Source organism: Scyliorhinus torazame, chromosome 13 (assembly GCF_047496885.1).
Source record: "Scyliorhinus torazame isolate Kashiwa2021f chromosome 13, sScyTor2.1, whole genome shotgun sequence".
In the NCBI taxonomy this organism is placed as follows: domain Eukaryota; kingdom Metazoa; phylum Chordata; class Chondrichthyes; order Carcharhiniformes; family Scyliorhinidae; genus Scyliorhinus; species Scyliorhinus torazame.
This window is the reverse complement of record NC_092719.1, coordinates 77,126,160-77,145,112: the sequence shown is the minus strand read 5'-3', so window position 1 is coordinate 77,145,112 and position 18,953 is coordinate 77,126,160. Positions and strand designations below refer to the sequence as shown.

Sequence of the window (18,953 nt, the reverse complement as noted above, 5' to 3'; positions counted from 1 at the left end):
CCAGTCGGGGGCCGCTCTACAGTCGTTCCTCCGATTCTCGGCCCGGGATGGGCCGAGTGGCCGTCGTAAAATCCCCGAGTCCCGCCGGCGCCGGCCACACCTGCTCTCAGCCGGCGGGACCGTGTCATTGAAGGGTTGGGGTGGCCAGTGGTGAGGAAGGGGGGGTCCGACCCCGGGGGGGCCTCCGATGTGGCCTGGCCCGCGATTGGGACCTACCGATCGTCGGGCTGGCCTCTCTGGCTGGGGGCCTTGTGTCTTCCGCGCCGGCCCCTGTAGTCATGCACCATGTTGCGTCGGGGCCGGCGCATTGAAGGAAGGCACTGCGCACGCGCGCGTTGGCGCCGGTGCCACTGCGCATGCGCGGATCCCGCAGTGCCGGGTTCACGCCGGGTTCAGCAGCTGGAGCAGCATGGTCCGCTAGAGTGCTGTGCTGGCTCCTTTTGCCGGCCAGAATTAGTCGTCGGGATGGCCCGTTCATGCCATCGTAAAACTCGACGCTGTTTACGACGGCATGGACACTTTGCCGCGGATTAGAGAATCCCGCCCGGGCTTCAGTTCAATTTGTGAATCGCCGACATGGTGCTGAAGAAGGAGACCCAGAACCCCACAAACTCAGAACCCCACGATCAGAACATGTGCACATGTTTAGCCAGGCCCCTCCCACAATGCTCACACTCATCCTCCACGCCCAAAAATAACCTGCTCATCCTGGATTTGGTCAAATGGGCCCTATACACTACCTTCAACTGTATCATAGGCAGCACGGTGGCGCAGTGGGTAGCACTGCTGCCTCACAGCGCCGAGGTCCCAGGTTCGATCCCGGCTCTGGGTCGCTCTCCATGTGGAGTTTGCACATTCTCCCCGTGTTTGCGTGAGTTTCGCCCCCACAACACAAAGATGTGCAGAGTAGGTGCACTGGCGACGCTAAATTCCCCCTTAATTGGAAAAAATGAATTGGGTGCACAATTTTTTTTTTTTTAAAAGCAGCGTCTTGCGTCACACCCTATCCTCCATCTCCACCCCCAACTCCTCTTCCCACTTATCCTTCACCCCTTCCACAGACACTGCCTGTTCCGCCATTATCCAGCCAATCCCTGTCATGTCTCCTTATCCATCCCTGTCAGTGACAAAACCCGTTCCAAAAGAGGAATGACCAGTTAATCTAAGTTTTGGTAAAATCCTTGTTCTCCTTGAATACTACATTGAGATTTTAAACAATCCACCTGAAACACAGAGCAGGTAGACAGGGTTTGATTTATGTTTTTACTGCCCCATCGCAGGGGAGCAAGACCGGAAAATGCGTTGAAAAGTCCTTTGACTTTGGCGAGACTGGAAAATCCACCAGTTGGAGGGGCTGTAAAGTCCCACTCGTAGTAGGTGCCTGGTGTTAACTGCTCTGGTGGCTTGTCCTGCATGCAACAGTTCTTAATGGAGTCTATAAACGAAGTTGAAATTTTAAATTTCTCATCCATGTGTTTCAAATCCCTTCATGGACACAATCCATCCTTTTGCAGTAAATTCTTCCAGTCTTACAATTCACCAAGAACACTGCGTTCCTCAATTCTGACCTCCTGTGCACCCTAATGTCCATCATCTGCCCACTGCCGGTCATCTGGGCCCTAAGCTGTAAATTTCCCTCGCTTTTAGCTGCCCTCTCCTTCATTAAGATTCTCCTTAAAACTTCAGTCACTTCTCCTAATGTCTCCTTATTTGGCTCGGTGTCGCTTTCAGCCTGACTATGCTCCTGTGAAGCTCTTTGGGATATTTTACAACAGTATACATTATATATTACATGAATGAAAAAAAAATGTTGGAGTTGGAAGACACTGTGCTTCAAATTTGATGTTTTGGCCAATTGGAGCTCACTCCCATGCTTCCTTTCCTCCAGAATTTTAAAAGTGGGCTGGGTTTAGTCTTCACAGCCGAGGACCCAGCAACCAGCCTAAAAGCAAGGCTGACCACTTTTCGGCAGTATGCGGGACACAGTGTCTCATCTTGTCAGAACAACCAGCTAATTGACTGTCCCTGGTAAGGGATTTCTTTGGAGGCAAGGATAGTGTAGCAACTGCATCCCAGCAAGGAGTCAGCACTGTCAAGAAAGGGACGAGGGAAGAGGAGAAGCCTTGGAGAAAAGAAAATTAAGAAAGAAAACCTTCTAACTCAACACTGTAACAGTAGCAGATAGAGGCGAGCCAGCTCTTGTGTTAGTTTGTCCACAATAATTATTATTTAAGTACATGTTCCAAGTAACAACGTTTTGGACGACTCAAACGGGAAGAGGAAAGGACTGGATGAAATTGCCAAAAAAGCCAAAACTTTTGAGGAAGCTTTTAAAGTTGGGAGAGACTCAGGCTTGTGTAAGGCGGCACGGTAGCACAGTGGTTAGCATTGTTGCTTCACAGCTCCAGGGTGCAATGTTTGATTCCCGGCTTGGATCACTGTCTGTGCGGAGTCTGCACGTTAGAACAAAGAAAAGTACAGCACAGGAACAGACCCTTTGGCCCTCCAAGCCTGTGCTGACCATGCTGCCCGTCTAAACTAAAATCTTCTACACTTCCTGGGTCCGTGTCCCTCTATTCCCATCCTATTCATGTATTTGTCAAGATGTCCCTTAAACGTCACTATCGTCCCTGCTTCCACCACCTCCTCCAGCAGCGAGTTCCAGGCACTCACTACCCTCTGTGAAAAAAACTTGCCTCGTACATCTCCTCTAAACCTTGTCCCTCGCTCCTTAAAGCTATGCCCCCTAGTAATTGACCCCTCTACCCTGGGGAAAAGCCTCTGACTATCCACTCTGACGATGCCCCTCATAATTTTGTAGACCTCTATCAGGTCGCCCCTCAACCTCCGTAGGTAGGGTGCTCTTTCCAAGGCTGGTGCAGACTTGATGAGGTGAATGGCCTCCTTCTGCACTGTAAATTCTATATTCCTATGATAAGACATGCAGAGTGAATTCCACCACACGGAGGCAAATTGGTTGAAGACTTTCATTGTTTTTTAAAAATAAATTTAGTGTACCCAATTCATTTTTTAATCCAATTAAGGGACAATTTAGTGTGTTCAATCCACCTAGCTTGCACATCCTTTTAAAAAATAAATTTAGAGTACCCAATTCATTTTTTCCAATTAAGGAGCAATTTAGCGTGGCCAATCCACCTAACCTGCACATCTTTGGGTTGTGGGGGTGAAACCCACGCAAACACGGGGAGAATGTGCAAACTCCACACGGACAGTGACCCAGAGCCGGGATCGAATCTGGGACCTCGGCGCCGTGAGGCAGCAGGTTTAACCCACTGCGCCACTGTGCTGCCCTAAGGCTTTCATTGTTGATCAGAGCACTGGTTGGATGGCGATTGGACCAGAGGTGTAAGGATAGTGGAGAGTGGGATGGGGGCAGGGGAGACACATACTGAGAGTCAATGTTGAAAAAGATTTCTTAAACAAAGAGGGGTAAGGTGTCACAGTCGTGTGCTGTAGGCTTGATGGACCAGCTGGTTTTTAGCTGTCCTTCAATTTAATTTGTTCACAAGACAACGGAGAGACTTGAAAATAAGGCCAAAGATTTTTAAACCAAGTTGCCAGAATCTGGAAATAAAATATCTTTCTGGAAGAAAGCTTTTGGTTTGTTGTGTAAAACCCACTGGTTCAATTGACATCCTCTAGGGAAGGAAACTTGCTGTCCTCATCTCATCTGGCCCACACAGTATGTGACTCCAATCCCACACCAATGTAGTTGACTCTTAACTGCCCTCTTCAATGACTTGGTGAGCCACTCAGTTGTATCAAACGGCGACATTGAATAAGGCAAGGCCATCAGCTTTTCAAGGGACTGACAATAAATGTTGGCCGTGCCAACAATACTTACATGCTGAGATTGGATTTTCAAGGGTCCCGTGTTACTATTTAAAGGGCAATGGAAGAGCAAATTAGCTATTTCTTTACAATGATGGCTACACTCAAAATAACTTATTTTGGCTATGAGGATGTGAAAGATGCTATATAAATGCCAGTTCTTCCTCAGTGCAATTCCGTCTCTTTAAGACCTCTGGAAATAGGGCTCTAGATGCATAGATGCCATGTACTGTGTATGCAGACCTTTTAGAGTGGCAGAAATACTCCTACCTATTTTTATAATGAAAAGGTTGGCAAGTGCGCATTTATGTTACAATGTGCTTGTTCAGAGCTGATTATTCTGTATGCAAATGGCCATTCTATGGCTCCCACTTAATCATTACAATGGTGTCAGGGATTACTTTACCTTTTTTTGAGAGGAGAAAATTGCAAGCACTTGGTTTGCAATGTAACAGATGTCACCCAGAAAGTTTCAATCAAGGTTAGGGGGACGGTTCAGGTGACAGAACTGTCAATCACATCTCTTTCTGTTCTGTTTCATTTTGACTGCTTTAACTCCAGACAGTCGAAAGGAGTAGATGCACTTATTTAAAAACAATAATTATTACAGATACTGATTAGAAATGAGTCAGTGATAAAAAAAAAACCTCAGTGTATTCTGAAGCATATCGTGGAGGAAACAATGCAGTCGCGAATGACAGGTCTGTCTGATAATTAGCACACGTATTTTTGTGGGGCTGTTCCCACGTTGACACTGTCTGTAAACACTAGAGGTGCTTTTTATAGAGGTGCCTGTGGGACATGAGAACCGCGAGTTGCTGAGGTATAGGCCTCACCCAACCAGCTTGAAACAGATAGAGCGGAAAGAAGGAGCTAACTTGTATGCATGCCCAAAATGCTTTGCAGTTAGTAAAATACCCTTGGAGCTCAGTAACTGTTTCAATGTAAGGAACCCAAAAGGCAATTTGCAAACAGCAATATCCCACAGACAACAATGAGATAAACAGCCAAAAATCTGTTGTGGTATTGTTCGTCAATGTTGGTTAAGAGATTAGTGTTGGTTAGGCCACCAGGGAAATCTCCTAGCTCTTCTTCATTTATTCCCAGCATCAATGAGGGCAGATAGGACAACAATTTCCCATCGTAAAGACAGCACCACTGACAATACAGCATTCCCTCAACATGCACTGAGATATCAGGTGATACTTTGTGTTCAGGTCTCTGGAATCGGAGGCAAACCCACAGGCATGTGATTCGCAGGAGAGGGTGGTGCAAACTGAGCCATGCGTCGTTCAGAATGCCCTGGTAAAAGCAGGCCTTTCTTTTAATGAGAGTCTGCAATTATAAGTAGAGTTAGTCGATGGCTGTGCAAGATCCACACTTCAAACACCAAGTTAAAAGCACCTCTTCCAGGGAGAAGCTATTAGATTTGTTAGGTTAGTAACTAAGGAGGGGGGGGGGAGGGATGGCACGGTGGTTAGCACTGTTGCTTCACAGCGCCGAGGACCCGGGTTCGATCCCAGCCCTGGGTCACTATCCATGCGGAATTTGCACATTCCCCCTGTGTCTGTGTGGGTCTCACCCTCACAACCCAAAGATGTGCAGGGTAGGTGGATTTGCCATGCTAAATTGCCCCTTAATTGGAAAAAACTGGTAGATGATAAAAGACCAAGGTGCATTTAGTTCACGTTCTAACACCCTGCTACTTGCATGATACGTTGAGAATGAAGTTGTTGACTAATCACAGCAACAATATCTACCAATTAATCTATAACTGACCCAGACATGAGATGATGAAAACCCCATTGGTGGAAATCATTGGAAGTCATAGATCCAAAGTCACCTGCTACACTTATCACATATCATATGTCAAATTACCCATATGTTCTATCGCAAAATGTTACTTTATCAAAGAAATCTATATTTCTTTTTATAAATTTAAAGTGCCCAATTCTTTTTTTTTCCAATTAAGGGGCAATTTAGCGTGGTCAATCCACCTACCTGTACATCTTTAGGTTGTGGGGATGAGACCCACATCAATATAAACTGTTCCCACCATCTCCGTATGAAACCTGTTCCATTGTTTGACCACTCACTCCTTGAAAATTGTTTCCGTAGGTTTGTTTGCATAGAATCATAGAATTTACAATGAAGAAGGAGGCCATTTGGCCCAGCGAGCCTGCACCACCCCTTGGACAGAGCATGAAGCCCAACCTCCACCCTTTCCCCTTAACCCCACTCAACCTTTTTGAACACTAAGGGCAATTTAGCATGGCCAATCCACCGAACCTGCACACCTTTTGAAGTTATGATGTTATGCCTACCATCACCCCACCCCTCCATCCCCTCAAGCACAGGCATTGGTTCTCCTGTTCATGCAATCATTTGTCCACAGAATCCCTACAGTGCAGGAGGAGGCCATTCGGCCCATCGAGTCTGCATAGCCCCCCCAACAGAGCACTCTACCTAGCTCCTCTCCCTCATCTAACCTGCACATCTTTTGGACACTAAGGGGCAATTTACCATGGCCAATCCATCTAACCTGCACATTGTGGGAGGAAGACGGAGTACCTGGAGGAAACCCACACAGACACAGGGAGAATGGGCAAACTCCACACGGTCAACCAAGGCCGGAATTGAACCCAGAACCCTGTTGCTGTGAAGCAGCAGTGCTAACTACTGTGCCACCGTGCTTCCTTTTTTCTAGTCTCTTTAGTATGTTAAAAGCTTTTTAAAAAAATTTAGAGTACCCAATTCATTTTTTTACAATTAATGGGCAATTTAGCGTGTCCAATCCACCTACCCTGCACATCTTTGTGTTGTGGGGGCGAAACCCACGCAAACACGGGGAGAATGTGCAAACTCCACATGGACAGTGACCCAGAGCCGGGATTGAACCTGGGACCTCGGCGCCGTGAGACAGCACGGCTAACCACTGCCCTAGTATGTTAAAAGCTGCTCGATCCATTGAGTAACATTCCTGCCTCCCTCGTGTGCCTGTGAGTTTAAGCTGCAAACAAAGACCCAACCCATTTAATATAGACCAAAAATCCCGTGCAAAACTGGAGGTGGTCCGATCCATCATGGAGATGAAATTTGAAACCAATGTCCTGCCTATTCAATCTAGTATGTTCAAATGAATGCCATGTCCTTGAAAGAGCAGAGTCTTCCCAATATTCTTGCGAAAATTGTCCTTTCAGCAAGTGACATTAGAAAATGCAGGGAATTACTGATCAGCCTTGCTTTAATTGAATGATGGGACAGGCTCAGTGGGCTAAATGACCTACTCCTGTTCCTGTATTCCGAAGGTTTTTCATCTCCTGACTGTGTGATATTGCTCCTTCAAACGGTGCCACGTTTTGCTTAACAGCGGACCAGCCAATTCAAAAGTAATTCATTGTTTGGAGAGCTTTGAGTTGTTTTGACATGATGAGGTACTGCATAAATGCAAATATTATTATTTTTATTTAAGAAAAGTCAGAAGATGGGAAAAGGCCATTTTGCATGTCAAAGCGTATTCCTCGAGCATCCCTACTGTTCCATCGAGCAAACAGCATCATTTTGAACATTACTAATGCTTTTGCTTCAACCACCCGCGTGGCAAATTTGCTCTAAACATTATATGTAATGGATGGAAATTACTCTGTTTTTTGTTGTACAAAAATGGGCTAAAATGGTTGGATGAAATTCCTGTGTTCGTTATTGTAAGAAGTTCATTATTAACCTGCTGACAGCAAGCGCCAGCAGACTATCCAACAATGAGGGACAGGGCAGCCAAGTATAATCTCTCCGTAGCCAACGTCTATTCATGCGTGATCGCAACATAGTGATATGAACAGATGAATTAAGAGCAGGTGTAAGCCGGGAGTTGGAGCCCTTCCCAATTTTCCCTACCCTAACCCTAGGTGTGGGGGGTGGGGGGGGGGGGGGGTTAGGCAACGAGGGGGCCGTGACTAATTGGGCCACAATGCTGCTTGTTCCCGTGAGACTGACTAACCGAACGTGCCTTTCTGGTGTTTGTGACTCGGATATGGTTCTTTTGCAAACTTAGTTCAGTTCGAGCGTGTTTGGATGAGATGGTTGTGAGTTCAATTCCCACATCGTGGACTGGAGTAACTAATCTTGGCTGACACTTCAGTACCTCAGTGCAGTACTTTAAAAAAAAATTTAGAGTACTCAATTCTTTTTTTTTCCACTTAAGGGGCAATTTTAGCGTGGCCAGTCCACCTAGTCTGCATATCTTTGGGTTGTGGGGGTGAGACCCACGCAGACACAGGGAGAATGTGCAAACTCCACACGGACAGTGACCCGGGGCCGGGATCGAACCTGGGTCCTCAGTGCTGTGAGGCAGCAGTGCTAACCACTGCGCCACCGTACTGCCCACCTCAAAGCAATACTGAGTGAGTGCTGTAGTAGTGCAATTACCATTTTTCAGATGAGACATTAGAACTGAGACTCCGTCCTCCCTCTCAGGTACTATTCAAAAGAAATGTTCCGGGGGGGAGGGTGAAAGATTTTGCTATCAACCAGCAACACTAAAAGTATTTCATCCATCATTTAACCCATTCATGACGGCACAGTGGCACAGTGGTTTGCACTGCTGCCTCACGGTGCCGGGGACCCGGGTTCGATCCTGGCCTTGGGTCACTGTCCATGTGGAGTTTGCACATTCTCCCCATGTTTGCATAGGTCTCACCCCCACAACCCAAAGTTGTGCAGGCTAGGTGGATTGGCCCTGCTAAATTGCCCCTTAATTTGGAAAAAATAAATAATTTGGTACTCTAAATTTATTTTAAAAATAATTCAACCCAATCCTGTTTGTGGGATCTTACTATATGCATTTCAACTATCGCATCTCCCTATGTTAAGACCGTAACCACACTTCAAAATTAACTATGAAGTGGCCTGTGGCTTTCCTGTGCAACACAAGTTCTTTCTTTTCTGGGAACCATCCTTTCTCTTTGATGCCCACAATGTTCCAATATGTACTGAGAGCTGGTGGGCATGTATTTATCACCACTAAACTTTCTCCATGCTTCCCAGATGTTGAAGGTGGCAAGTCACTTCCAGTTTCTATCTCCATTGGTTCAATTCTATTCAATGGGAAATGGAGGTTCCCTCAGGAGGGAACTAGAGAGCTCACCACAGGAAACTGTTGCTATAGATGGAAAATCAAAGACTTGGAGCCAATGTTCCCTCTAAGCTGGGTGGTCACCCACAGTGCATGGGACAAACAGGCCATGTATAGCAAAGGAATATTAGAGGCAACTTTGCTCAGCACTCACAAATTCCCACAGTGCTATCTTTGTCTGTGCCATCCACAGCTGATTTTCCATCCAATGTACAGTGCTGTATCAACAAGGGGATGAATGGTTATAGGCAGGAATGTGGGGTTGAAGTTACAGTCAGATCAGCCATGATCTTATTGAATGGCAGTGCAGGCAGGAGGGGTTGAGTGGCCTACTTCTGCTCCTAATGGGTGGCACGGTAGCACAGTGGGTAGCACTGTCGCTTCACAGCTCCAGGGTCCCAGGTTCGATTCCCGGCTTGGGTCACTGTATGTGTGGAGTCCCTATGTTCTCCCCGTTTCTGTGTGGGTTTCCTCCAGGTGCTCCAGTTTCCTCCCACAAGTCCAGAAAGATGTGCTTGTTAGGTGAATTGGATATTCTGAATTCTCCCTCTGTGTACCAGAATGTGGCGACGAAGGGCTTTTCACAGTAACTTCATTGGAGTGTTAATGTAAGCCTACTTGTGACAATGATTATTATTATTATTATTATTATTATTAATTCGTATGTGCGTCTGTTCATATCTTCATCCATGATTAACTTAATTTATCACGTATCGTCCCAGCTGCATAACTGACCTAATGTCTTCTGCATCAGCCTCTTTCCCCATTGCTCTCAATATTTTGTGGAGGATCATCAAATATGATAAGCTTGAATTTAGTTCTAACATTTATGCCATTATTGCTGATTAGACACAACAGGAAATGACTTGGAACTGCATCATCGGTCCTTTACTGTCGCTGCATCAGAATTCTGGAGCTATCTCCCTAACAGCACTGTGGGTGTACCTACACGACATGGACTGCAGCGGTTCAAGAAGACAGCTCACCACCACCTCCTCAAGGGCAATTAAGGATGGGCAACAAATGCTGGCCTAGCCAGCGGCGCCCACATCCCATTAATGAATTAAAAAACAAGACTCACATAAGTGTATATGTTCACATTGCCAAAGGCTAAATTTGGACAATGGGTGAGTTTGTACACGGTTCATTAAACACACTGGATCATGTGATGGTTTCTCTTCGATGGCTGAGATTCACAGAACTTTGCTGGGGAAGCATATCCAGAGATATGGAGAAAAGGTGGAAAAATGGGGCTGAGCTGTGATCGAATACTCCTGTTACTATGTTTGTTTAAACCTGTGGTCAACAATTACTCTCAGAAGAGATTGAGATACAGAATTCTTGGCTAATAAAACAATGTTGTAGATCATTGAATTTCTGTTAGTTGCATAAGCTGACAAAGTAGACTGACCCTCCCTGTTTTATACACATGACTTACTATATAAGGCTTTGGCAATAAGAACAAGGTACTCAGAAATCCTGCTTTGCGCTGGCAAGGTAAGGATGAAGATTTTTCCAATATCTACTGAAGGCAAGGTTGGATTGGCCCATAATGAACTGACCAAGAGGTACAGCTGCATGAAGAGTCTCAGAGCCATTGGAAAACTTTGGCAGGTCTAAAAATAATTTGCCATGAGTGGCAAAGGGGTCATTTATTATCTAAGGACTAAAGAACTCCAAATATGACGCATGTCTTTACAACCACAATAAGCAACAGTAGGACAAATATTCAGAGGTTTTATTCTCTCACATCAGAAGGGAAGAGGGGTTTGCAATTATTTAAAAAAAAAAATTTAGAGTACCAATTCTTTTTTTTCCAATTAATGAGGCAATTTAGCGTGGCCAATCCACCTAACCTGCACATCTTTGGATGTGGGGGTTAAACCCACGCTGACACGGGGAGGATGTGCAAACTCCACACAGACAGCAACCCGGGGCTGGGATCAAACCCAGGTCCTCAGCGCCATAGCCAACAGTGCTAACCACTGCGCCACCATGCCGCCCATGAGGGGTTTGCAATTAGAAGCTATTGAATAATCAAGGTATTTTAAGGACTGACATTATATAATCACAGATATAGGTTGAGAGGTGGTAGATTTAGAACTGAGATGAGGAGGAACTACTTCTCGCACAGAGTGGTGAATTTGTGGAACTCGCTGCCCCATAGTGCGATGGAGTCTGAATAATTAAATGGTTTACAGAAGGAGATAGATATATTTCTGATTTTAAAAACTGGTTAAAGGGATATGAGGATCAGGTAGGGAGCTGGATTTGAGACCAGGAAGAGATCAGCCATGATCTGATTGAATGGCGGAGCAGGCTCGAAGGGCTGAACTGTCTACTTCTGCTCCTAATTTCTATGTTCCTATTATCGGCCCAGATTTTGCAGTAAAAATAATGGAGAGGTAATCAGTATTCCTGGTATTAAGGAGCCAATTGGATGGAAGCGACTGACATCTACACATATGCAGTTAAAGCTTTGCTATGATGGTTTCTCACCAAGAGACTCAATGATCAAATGCATTAAAGGATACAAATTGGATACCCATTAAACATGCCAGCAAAGTTAACACTTGTCCATTCATGTGTAAGTGAGTTTTAACAGTGTGATTAACCTTAATTACTGCCAAGCAACCGCTCCAGCGCTGAAATTTTATTTGTAAAATTTATTTTTTAATTAAAAAAATTTTTTTTTTTAAGTGTACCCAATTCTGTTTTTCCAATTAAGGGGAAATTTAACGTGGCAAATTCACCTACCCCGCATATCTTTGGGTTGTGGGGGCGAAACCCACGCTAACATGGGGAGAATGTGCAAACTCCACACAGACAGTGACCCAGAGCCAGGATTGAACCTGGGACCTCGGCGCCATGAGGCAGCAATGCTAACTACTGTGCCACCGTGCTAAGAATGTGCAAACCCACTGCCCCACCATGCTGCCCATCAATTTAGCATAGTCTATCCACCTAACCTGAACATCTTTAGACTTTCGGAGGAAACCGTAGCACCCAGCGGCACCCCATGGAGACACAGGAAGAACGTGCAAACTCCACACACACGGTCACCCAAGATCGGAATCAAACCCGGGTCCCTGACACTGTGAGGCAGCAGCGCTAACCTCTGTGCCACCATGCCATTGCCTTGGAAAGGAGAGATTAGGTCTAGTGACTGATAAGTGGCTGAAAAGACAGACAGTTGTGTACAACTTTGGTGTATGTAAAACTGAAGTTGAGCATGAGTGCACTATGGCACCATCCCTTCGAATTAATAACATCAAACCCTAACAGGAGATTCCCAAGTTACCAGCAAGTTACACTACCTACTCCTGATGTATTTTTATTCATATCTGAACAAGGGATATTTCCTCACGGTTTCTGTGCTGACTCCCTCACCTTCACTGTCTCTGAACTCAAAATCTTGGAACCCCCCTCCCTAACAGCATTGTGGGTGCACCTACACCTCAGAGAATTCAGAAGTTCAAGAAGGCAGCTCACCACCACCTTCTCAAGGGCTACTAGGGATGGGCATCAATGTTGGCCTAGCCAGCAACGCCTCCATCCCGTAAATTAATTTTAAAAAATGCTGTGTGGTGTGCAGGATCCAATCACTGAAGAGCTGGCTCCTGTATATGAACCTAAGTGTGGAGATGCCGGCGTTTGACTGGGGTGAGCACAGTAAGAAGTCTTACAACACCAGGTTAATGTCCAACAGGTTTGTTTCGATGTCACTAGCTTTCGGAGCGCTGCTCCTTCCTCAGGTGAATGAAGAGGTATGCTCCAGAAACATATATATGGACAGATTCAAAGATGCCAGACAATGCTTGGAATGCGAGCATTAGCAGGTGATTAAATCTTTACAGATCCAGAGATGGGGTAACCCCAGGTTAAAGAGGTGTGAATTGTGTCAAGTCAGGACAGTTGGTAGGATTTCGCAGGCCAGATGGTGGGGGATGAATGTAATGCGACATGAATCCCAGGTCCCGGTTGAGGCCGCACTCATGTGTGTGGAACTTGGCTATATGCTTCTGCTCGGCGATTCTGCGTTGTTGCGTGACCTGAAGGCCGCCTTGGAGAACGCTTACCCGGAGATCAGAGGCTGAATGCCCTTGACTGCTGAAGTGTTCCCTGACTGGAAGGGAACATTCCTGCCTGGTGATTGTCGCGTGATGTCCGTTCATTCGTTGTCGCAGCATCTGCATGGTCTCGCCAATGTACCACGCTTCGGGACATCCTTTCCTGCAGCGTATGAGGTAGACAACGTTGGCCGAGTTGCACGAGTATGTACCGCGTACCTGGTGGGTGGTGTTCTCACGTGTAATGGTGGTATCCATGTCGATAATCTGGCACGTCTTGCAGAGATTGCCATGGCAGGGTTGCGTGGTGTCATGGTCACTGTTCTGAAGGCTGGGTAGTTTGCTGCAAACAATGGTTTGTTTGAGGTTGCGCGGTTGTTTGAAGGCAAGTAGTGGAGGTGTGGGGATGACCTTGGCAAGATGTTCATCTTCATCAATGACGTGTTGAAGGCTGTGAAGAGGATGTTGTAGTTTCTCCGCTCCGGGAAAGTACCGGACGACGAAAGGTATTCTGTAGGTTGTGTCCCATGTTTGTCTCCTGAGGAGGTCGGTGCGTTTTTTTGCTGTGGTGCGTTGGAACTGTCGATCGATGAGTCGAGCGCCATATCCCGTTCGTACGAGGGCATCTTTCAACGTCTGTAGATGTCTGTTACGCTCCTCCTCGTCTGAGCAGATCCTGTGTATACGGAGAGCTTGTCCATTGGGGATGGCTTCTTTAATGTGTTTAGGGTGGAAGCTGGAGAAGTGGAGCATCGTGAGGTTATCCGTGGGTTTGCGGTAAAGCGAAGTGCTGAGGTGACCGTCCTTGATGGAGACGAGTGTGTCCAAGAATGCAACTGATTTTGGAGAGTAGTCCATGGTGAGACTGATGGTTGGATGGAACTTATTGATGTCATCGTGTAGTCGTTTCAGTGATTCTTCGCCGTGGGTCCAAAGGAAAGAAATGTCATCGATGTATCTGGTGTATAACGTCAGTTGAAGGTCCTGTGCGGTGAGTAGGTCATGTTCAAACTTGTGCATGAAGATGTTGGCGTATTGGGGTGCGAATTTGGTACCCATGGCTGTTCCGTGCGTCTGGATGAAGAACTTGTTGTCGAAGTTGAAGACGTTGTGATCCAGAATGAAGCGGATGAGTTGAAGAATTGCATCTGGAGATTGGCAGTTGTCGGTGTTGAGTACTGAGGCTGTTGCAGCAATGTCGTCATCATGGGGGATGCTGGTATAGAGTGCTGAGACGTCCATTGTGACGAGGAATGTTCCTAGTTCAGCTGGTCCATGGGTGCTGAGTTTCTGTAGGAAGTCTGTCGTGTCGCGACAGAAGCTGGGCGTACCTTGTACGATGGGTTTCAAGATGCCCTCGATGTAGCTAGAGAGGTTCTCACACAGGGTCCCATTGCCTGAAACGATAGGACGGCCTGGTGTGTTGGCCTTCTGTATTTTCGGGAGGCAGTAGAGATCTCCAATGCGGGGAGTACGTGGGATGAGAGCACGTAGGGTGGTCTGAAGATCTGGATCCAAGGTCTTGATCAGTCTGTTAAGTTGGCGGATGTGTTCCTTGGTCGGATCTGCGGGTAACTGTCTGTAGTGTTCTTGGTTGTTCAGTTGTCGGTATACTTCTTTGCAGTAGTCCGTTCTGTTCAGTATGACAGTGGCCCCTCCTTTGTCTGCTGGTTTGATGACGATGCTGCGGTTGGTCTTGAGAGCGCGGATGGCATTGCGTTGTGCTTGGGTGACGTTCGGGGCTGTCTTGTGAATGCGACTGATGAATCTGGCATTGACGCGACTCCTGACGGCTTGAGCATACATGTCGAGTCTAGGGCAGCGGCCTTCCGGAGGGGTCCAATTCGACTCTTTCCTCTTCGGTTGCCGCAGCGCAGATCTCTTGGTCTGCTGTTCCGGTTCAATGATAGTTTGCTTGGGTTCGCTGTTGGCCTCTTGGGGTCTGTGGAAGAATTCCCGGAGCCTCATTCGCCTGATGAATTCCTCCGTGTCTGCCGCGAGACTGATGGGGTCCATTTTGGTGGTAGTGCAGAAATTGAGCCCTCTGCTGAGGACACCCCCACTACTTGCCTTCAAGCAACCGCGCAACCTCAAACAAACCATTGTTTGCAGCAAATTACCCAGCCTTCAGAACAGTGACCACGGCACCACACAACCCTGCCATGGCAATCTCTGCAAGACGTGCCAGATTATCGACATGGATACCACCATTACACGTGAGTACACCACCCACCAGGTACGCGGTACATACTCGTGCGACTCGGCCAACATTGTCTACCTCATACGCTGCAGGAAAGGATGTCCCGAAGCGTGGTACTTTGGCGAGACCATGCAGACGTTGCGACAACGAATGAACGGACATCGCGTGATAATCACCAGGCAGGAATGTTCCCTTCCAGTCGGGGAACACTTCAGCAGTCAAGGGCATTCAGCCTCTGATCTCCGGGTAAGCGTTCTCCAAGGTGGCCTTCAGGTCGCGCAACAACGCAGAATCGCCGAGCAGAAGCTTATAGCCAAGTTCCGCACACATGAGTGCGGCCTCAACCGGGACCTGGGATTCATGTCGCATTACATTCATCCCCCACCATCTGGCCTGCAAAATCCTACCAACTGTCCTGGCTTGACACAATTCACACCTCTTTAACCTGGGGGTTACCCCATCTCTGGATCTGTAAAGATTTAATCACCTGCTAATGCTCGCATTCCAAGCATTGTCGAGCATCTTTGAATCTGTCCATATATTTGTTTCTGGAGCATACCTCTTCATTCACCTGAGGAAGGAGCAGCGCTCCGAAAGCTAGTGACATCGAAACAAACCTGTTGGACTTTAACCTGGTGTTGTAAGACTTCTTACTATGAACCTAAGTGACAGAGATAGGTTACATGGCCTTTTCTCAGGCTACTGCCGCTTTCGTCTGTGCATGTTCAGATTATGCAATTTGCACTCACTGACGTTACTGCACTTTGCCAGCCTCTCATGTTGACGTGCAAATGCCAGGCTACAGAGCAGATATTTCTTCCTGCGGCACAGAGTTTAGTATTTTACCCTGATTTGTTGCACTGCATATTCGCCTTTTTAGCTGTCTCTGTTTCTTGACCTCTTTCATTTGTTCCAATGATCTGTTTGTGAGATTGATATCCTTTTATATTGCTTCCGTTTTGTTTACTGGCCCTCTTGTTCTTCCTCACTGGATCCTCTGTACCTCTTGACTGTAGCCCCACATGTGTCCTCCAGCCATTAGTCAGCTGTCCAACAGCTATTGATATTCTGCATGCTGTTGTTTGACATAAAACTTAATTGTAATTGTTAGAAATTAACTGAGTACTCTCCAGATCAATAGCAGCATTGTGCCTTGAGTCAGCTTTCATAAGGTAAGCTTTCAAGCAAATTGTTTACTTAAAGCATTTGAAACTAGTAACAGATGGAGTGCCAGACATAATGGACATCTTAGTAATAACTCCTTTCATGAGTGCCCAATTAAATGAAGGAAATAAAACTAAAATGAATGATTATATTTAAAATCACCGTACATGTGTAAACATAATGCATTGTACAGTATAGTTATACGTCAAGTTCATACCTTTGTTCTCATTGTGCAGTCGCTTTTTATTTGGGGATGGAGCTAGGGCCCCTTTTCCTGCCTCTACTTGAAGCCTCTACCCATGTTTGCAATTTGACCAAAACACACAGAATTAGCATAATCCAAGATTTATAGAATTGGCTAATTGAACAACAACAGCACAATGTAGTCACTGACACTTAAAGCTATTGCCATTTATAGATCACAATCGAACCTTCCTTGGACAGGTAAATCGGACACCACATGTAGTTTATGTAACCATTTGATAACAGCTAAAGAATTTGTCTTGTGTGATGACATTGATTAGGTCCTTTGGATGCCACAGGAATGTTTGTATGACAGGATTAGAAGGCGTTAGTTGACTGGGACAAAAGAACAACAGATTTGGTGTTTCAGCGTGTTTGTTTAGTGTTCCACTATATCCTATTTAAAGTCTTGTCTGGGCAGTCACTGCACTCTTTACTCTACTCGTACTGATGAATGCAAATATCGTTTGTCCTTTATGGATACATCACCATCACAACTTGTCTTGTCAGCACATAAATTTACAAAATCATACCGCAGTACATTTCATATCCAAAGTTTCCAGTCTCTGCAATCTCACTCTTTTCCTTAAAACAAATGTGGTCTGGAGTTAACGGGAACAAACTTTTCATTAAAGCCCACTCAAAATATTTCCAGCGGACTTGCTGTTTGGGTGATAGATTCTGCCTGTTTGACATGGTCTCTCCAAAGTCCCATTCACCCTGCAGTTGCAGATTCTGGGTTGTTCTGATTTGCCTGCTGTTGCAAGTTTAAAACTTAAAGTAGTGTAATTGTCCTAGCCGTGTCATACTTCTGCTGTTAAAAACATGCCCCGACTGGCACATGTTTAAAATTGGCACCAAACTGAGATTGTATCATATTTCCTAATCTCCCTCACCAGTCCTGAAGTCCTCTTGCTGTTTTCCATTTCAACCTATACATTTCAGCAAAATTACACATCGTTAGATGATTTAACTTACAAATAAATGTTACTGTCAATGTCATGTCTTCAGGATTGCATAATCCACCCTCTTTTTTGTTAATGTGCCCCTGAATATCTCAGTACAGTAGCTTGTGACCTCAAGTAAGTAAGTAATTAGCTGTAGTCCACTTGGGACCACAGGAATCTCTCTCCATGAGAGAGACAACTGGTTATATTTAGCCTGAAGCACGCTACTCCACAAGCATGGGCCAAGGCAAGGAGGCAGACCGCCATCAACCACTACAACCAATACAGGGAGTGAGCCCATGTTGTTGGTCTCATTCAGCTTCACGCTCGTGCCATCTAGCCAACTGAGCTAACCAAAGTCTAGTCAGCCACTAATAGCCTGATTCAAAATCCTTTTTCTTTTAGCTCTTTTGAATGAGCAGTGGACTGTAATCTGATGCCATCAGACGCATACCTTGATCGGGAGGGTGTGCCCCTCTGGGATAGACCGGCATGAGCTTGATGAGTCTGAACAAGATCAACCCGAGCTGGACCAGCCTGAGCTAGATCACTGCCCATTCAGTGGCGAGCATTCTGAATTTGTATCCAATCCAATCTAGAGTGCAAAAAAAAAGCAACAAAGAAAAGGAAGAATATAATTTTTTAACACCTTTCACAATTTTGGGCAGTCACAAAGCTCTTTACAGCTAATGGAGTACTTGTGAGGTGATGTTACCGTTGTAATGTAGGAAATACATCAAGCAAGTTGTGCATAGCAGGGCCCCACAGAGAGCAATACGATATATGAACAGATAATCTCTATCAATGGAATTGGTTGATGATGGCCTGCTCAAGGAGGAGAACTTGCTCTCCATTAAACCTTGGAGTCTTTTACAAGAACCGACATGGCCTCAGTTCAACATTTCAGTTGAAAAGCAGGACCTCGCTTATTACTCTGGTATCATCACATATTTTATGCTCACATCTCTAGGGGTGGGGGGGGGGGGGGCATGGAAGAGAGACTTGAAGTCACAAGTTTCTGATTCAGAGGAAAGAGAGTTACCACTGAACCATAGCACTACCTGCAGAATGGGGATGGATTGCCAAGCACAGTAGCATTCTTCAGCTCGATTGTAAAGCAATTTGCAATTCGAACTGTGGTCTGTGCCTCACTGCTCTCTCTGCGGATGAAAGTTAGCAGTTGCCATAAACCCATGAGGTGATGATTGGTGTGCCAAGTTGGTATAATTACTCTTAAGTGACTCTAGCTTCTTGTAAAGTGCAAGGCCCACACAATTGACTTTGTGAGGAAAGTCAGTCTTTTTGTAATTGATTTGAAATACTATTCATGCACTGCTTTTTAATTC

The 18,953-nt window shown here is 45.9% G+C and overlaps 1 protein-coding gene and 1 long non-coding RNA gene across 5 annotated transcripts in view; one reads left to right on the top strand and one right to left on the bottom strand.

The window, feature by feature from the left end:
* Window positions 1-18,953, top strand: part of sox5 (SRY-box transcription factor 5) — a 516,307-nt gene that overhangs the window by 113,212 nt on the left and 384,142 nt on the right. The gene's annotated exons all lie outside the window — the stretch shown is intronic.
* Window positions 1-18,953, bottom strand: part of LOC140388127 (uncharacterized) — a 36,750-nt gene that overhangs the window by 10,269 nt on the left and 7,528 nt on the right. Inside the window, exon 3 of the long non-coding RNA XR_011934101.1 lies at window positions 18,062-18,202. This is a non-coding gene — a long non-coding RNA (uncharacterized lncRNA). The remainder of the gene's footprint in view (window positions 1-18,061; window positions 18,203-18,953) is intronic.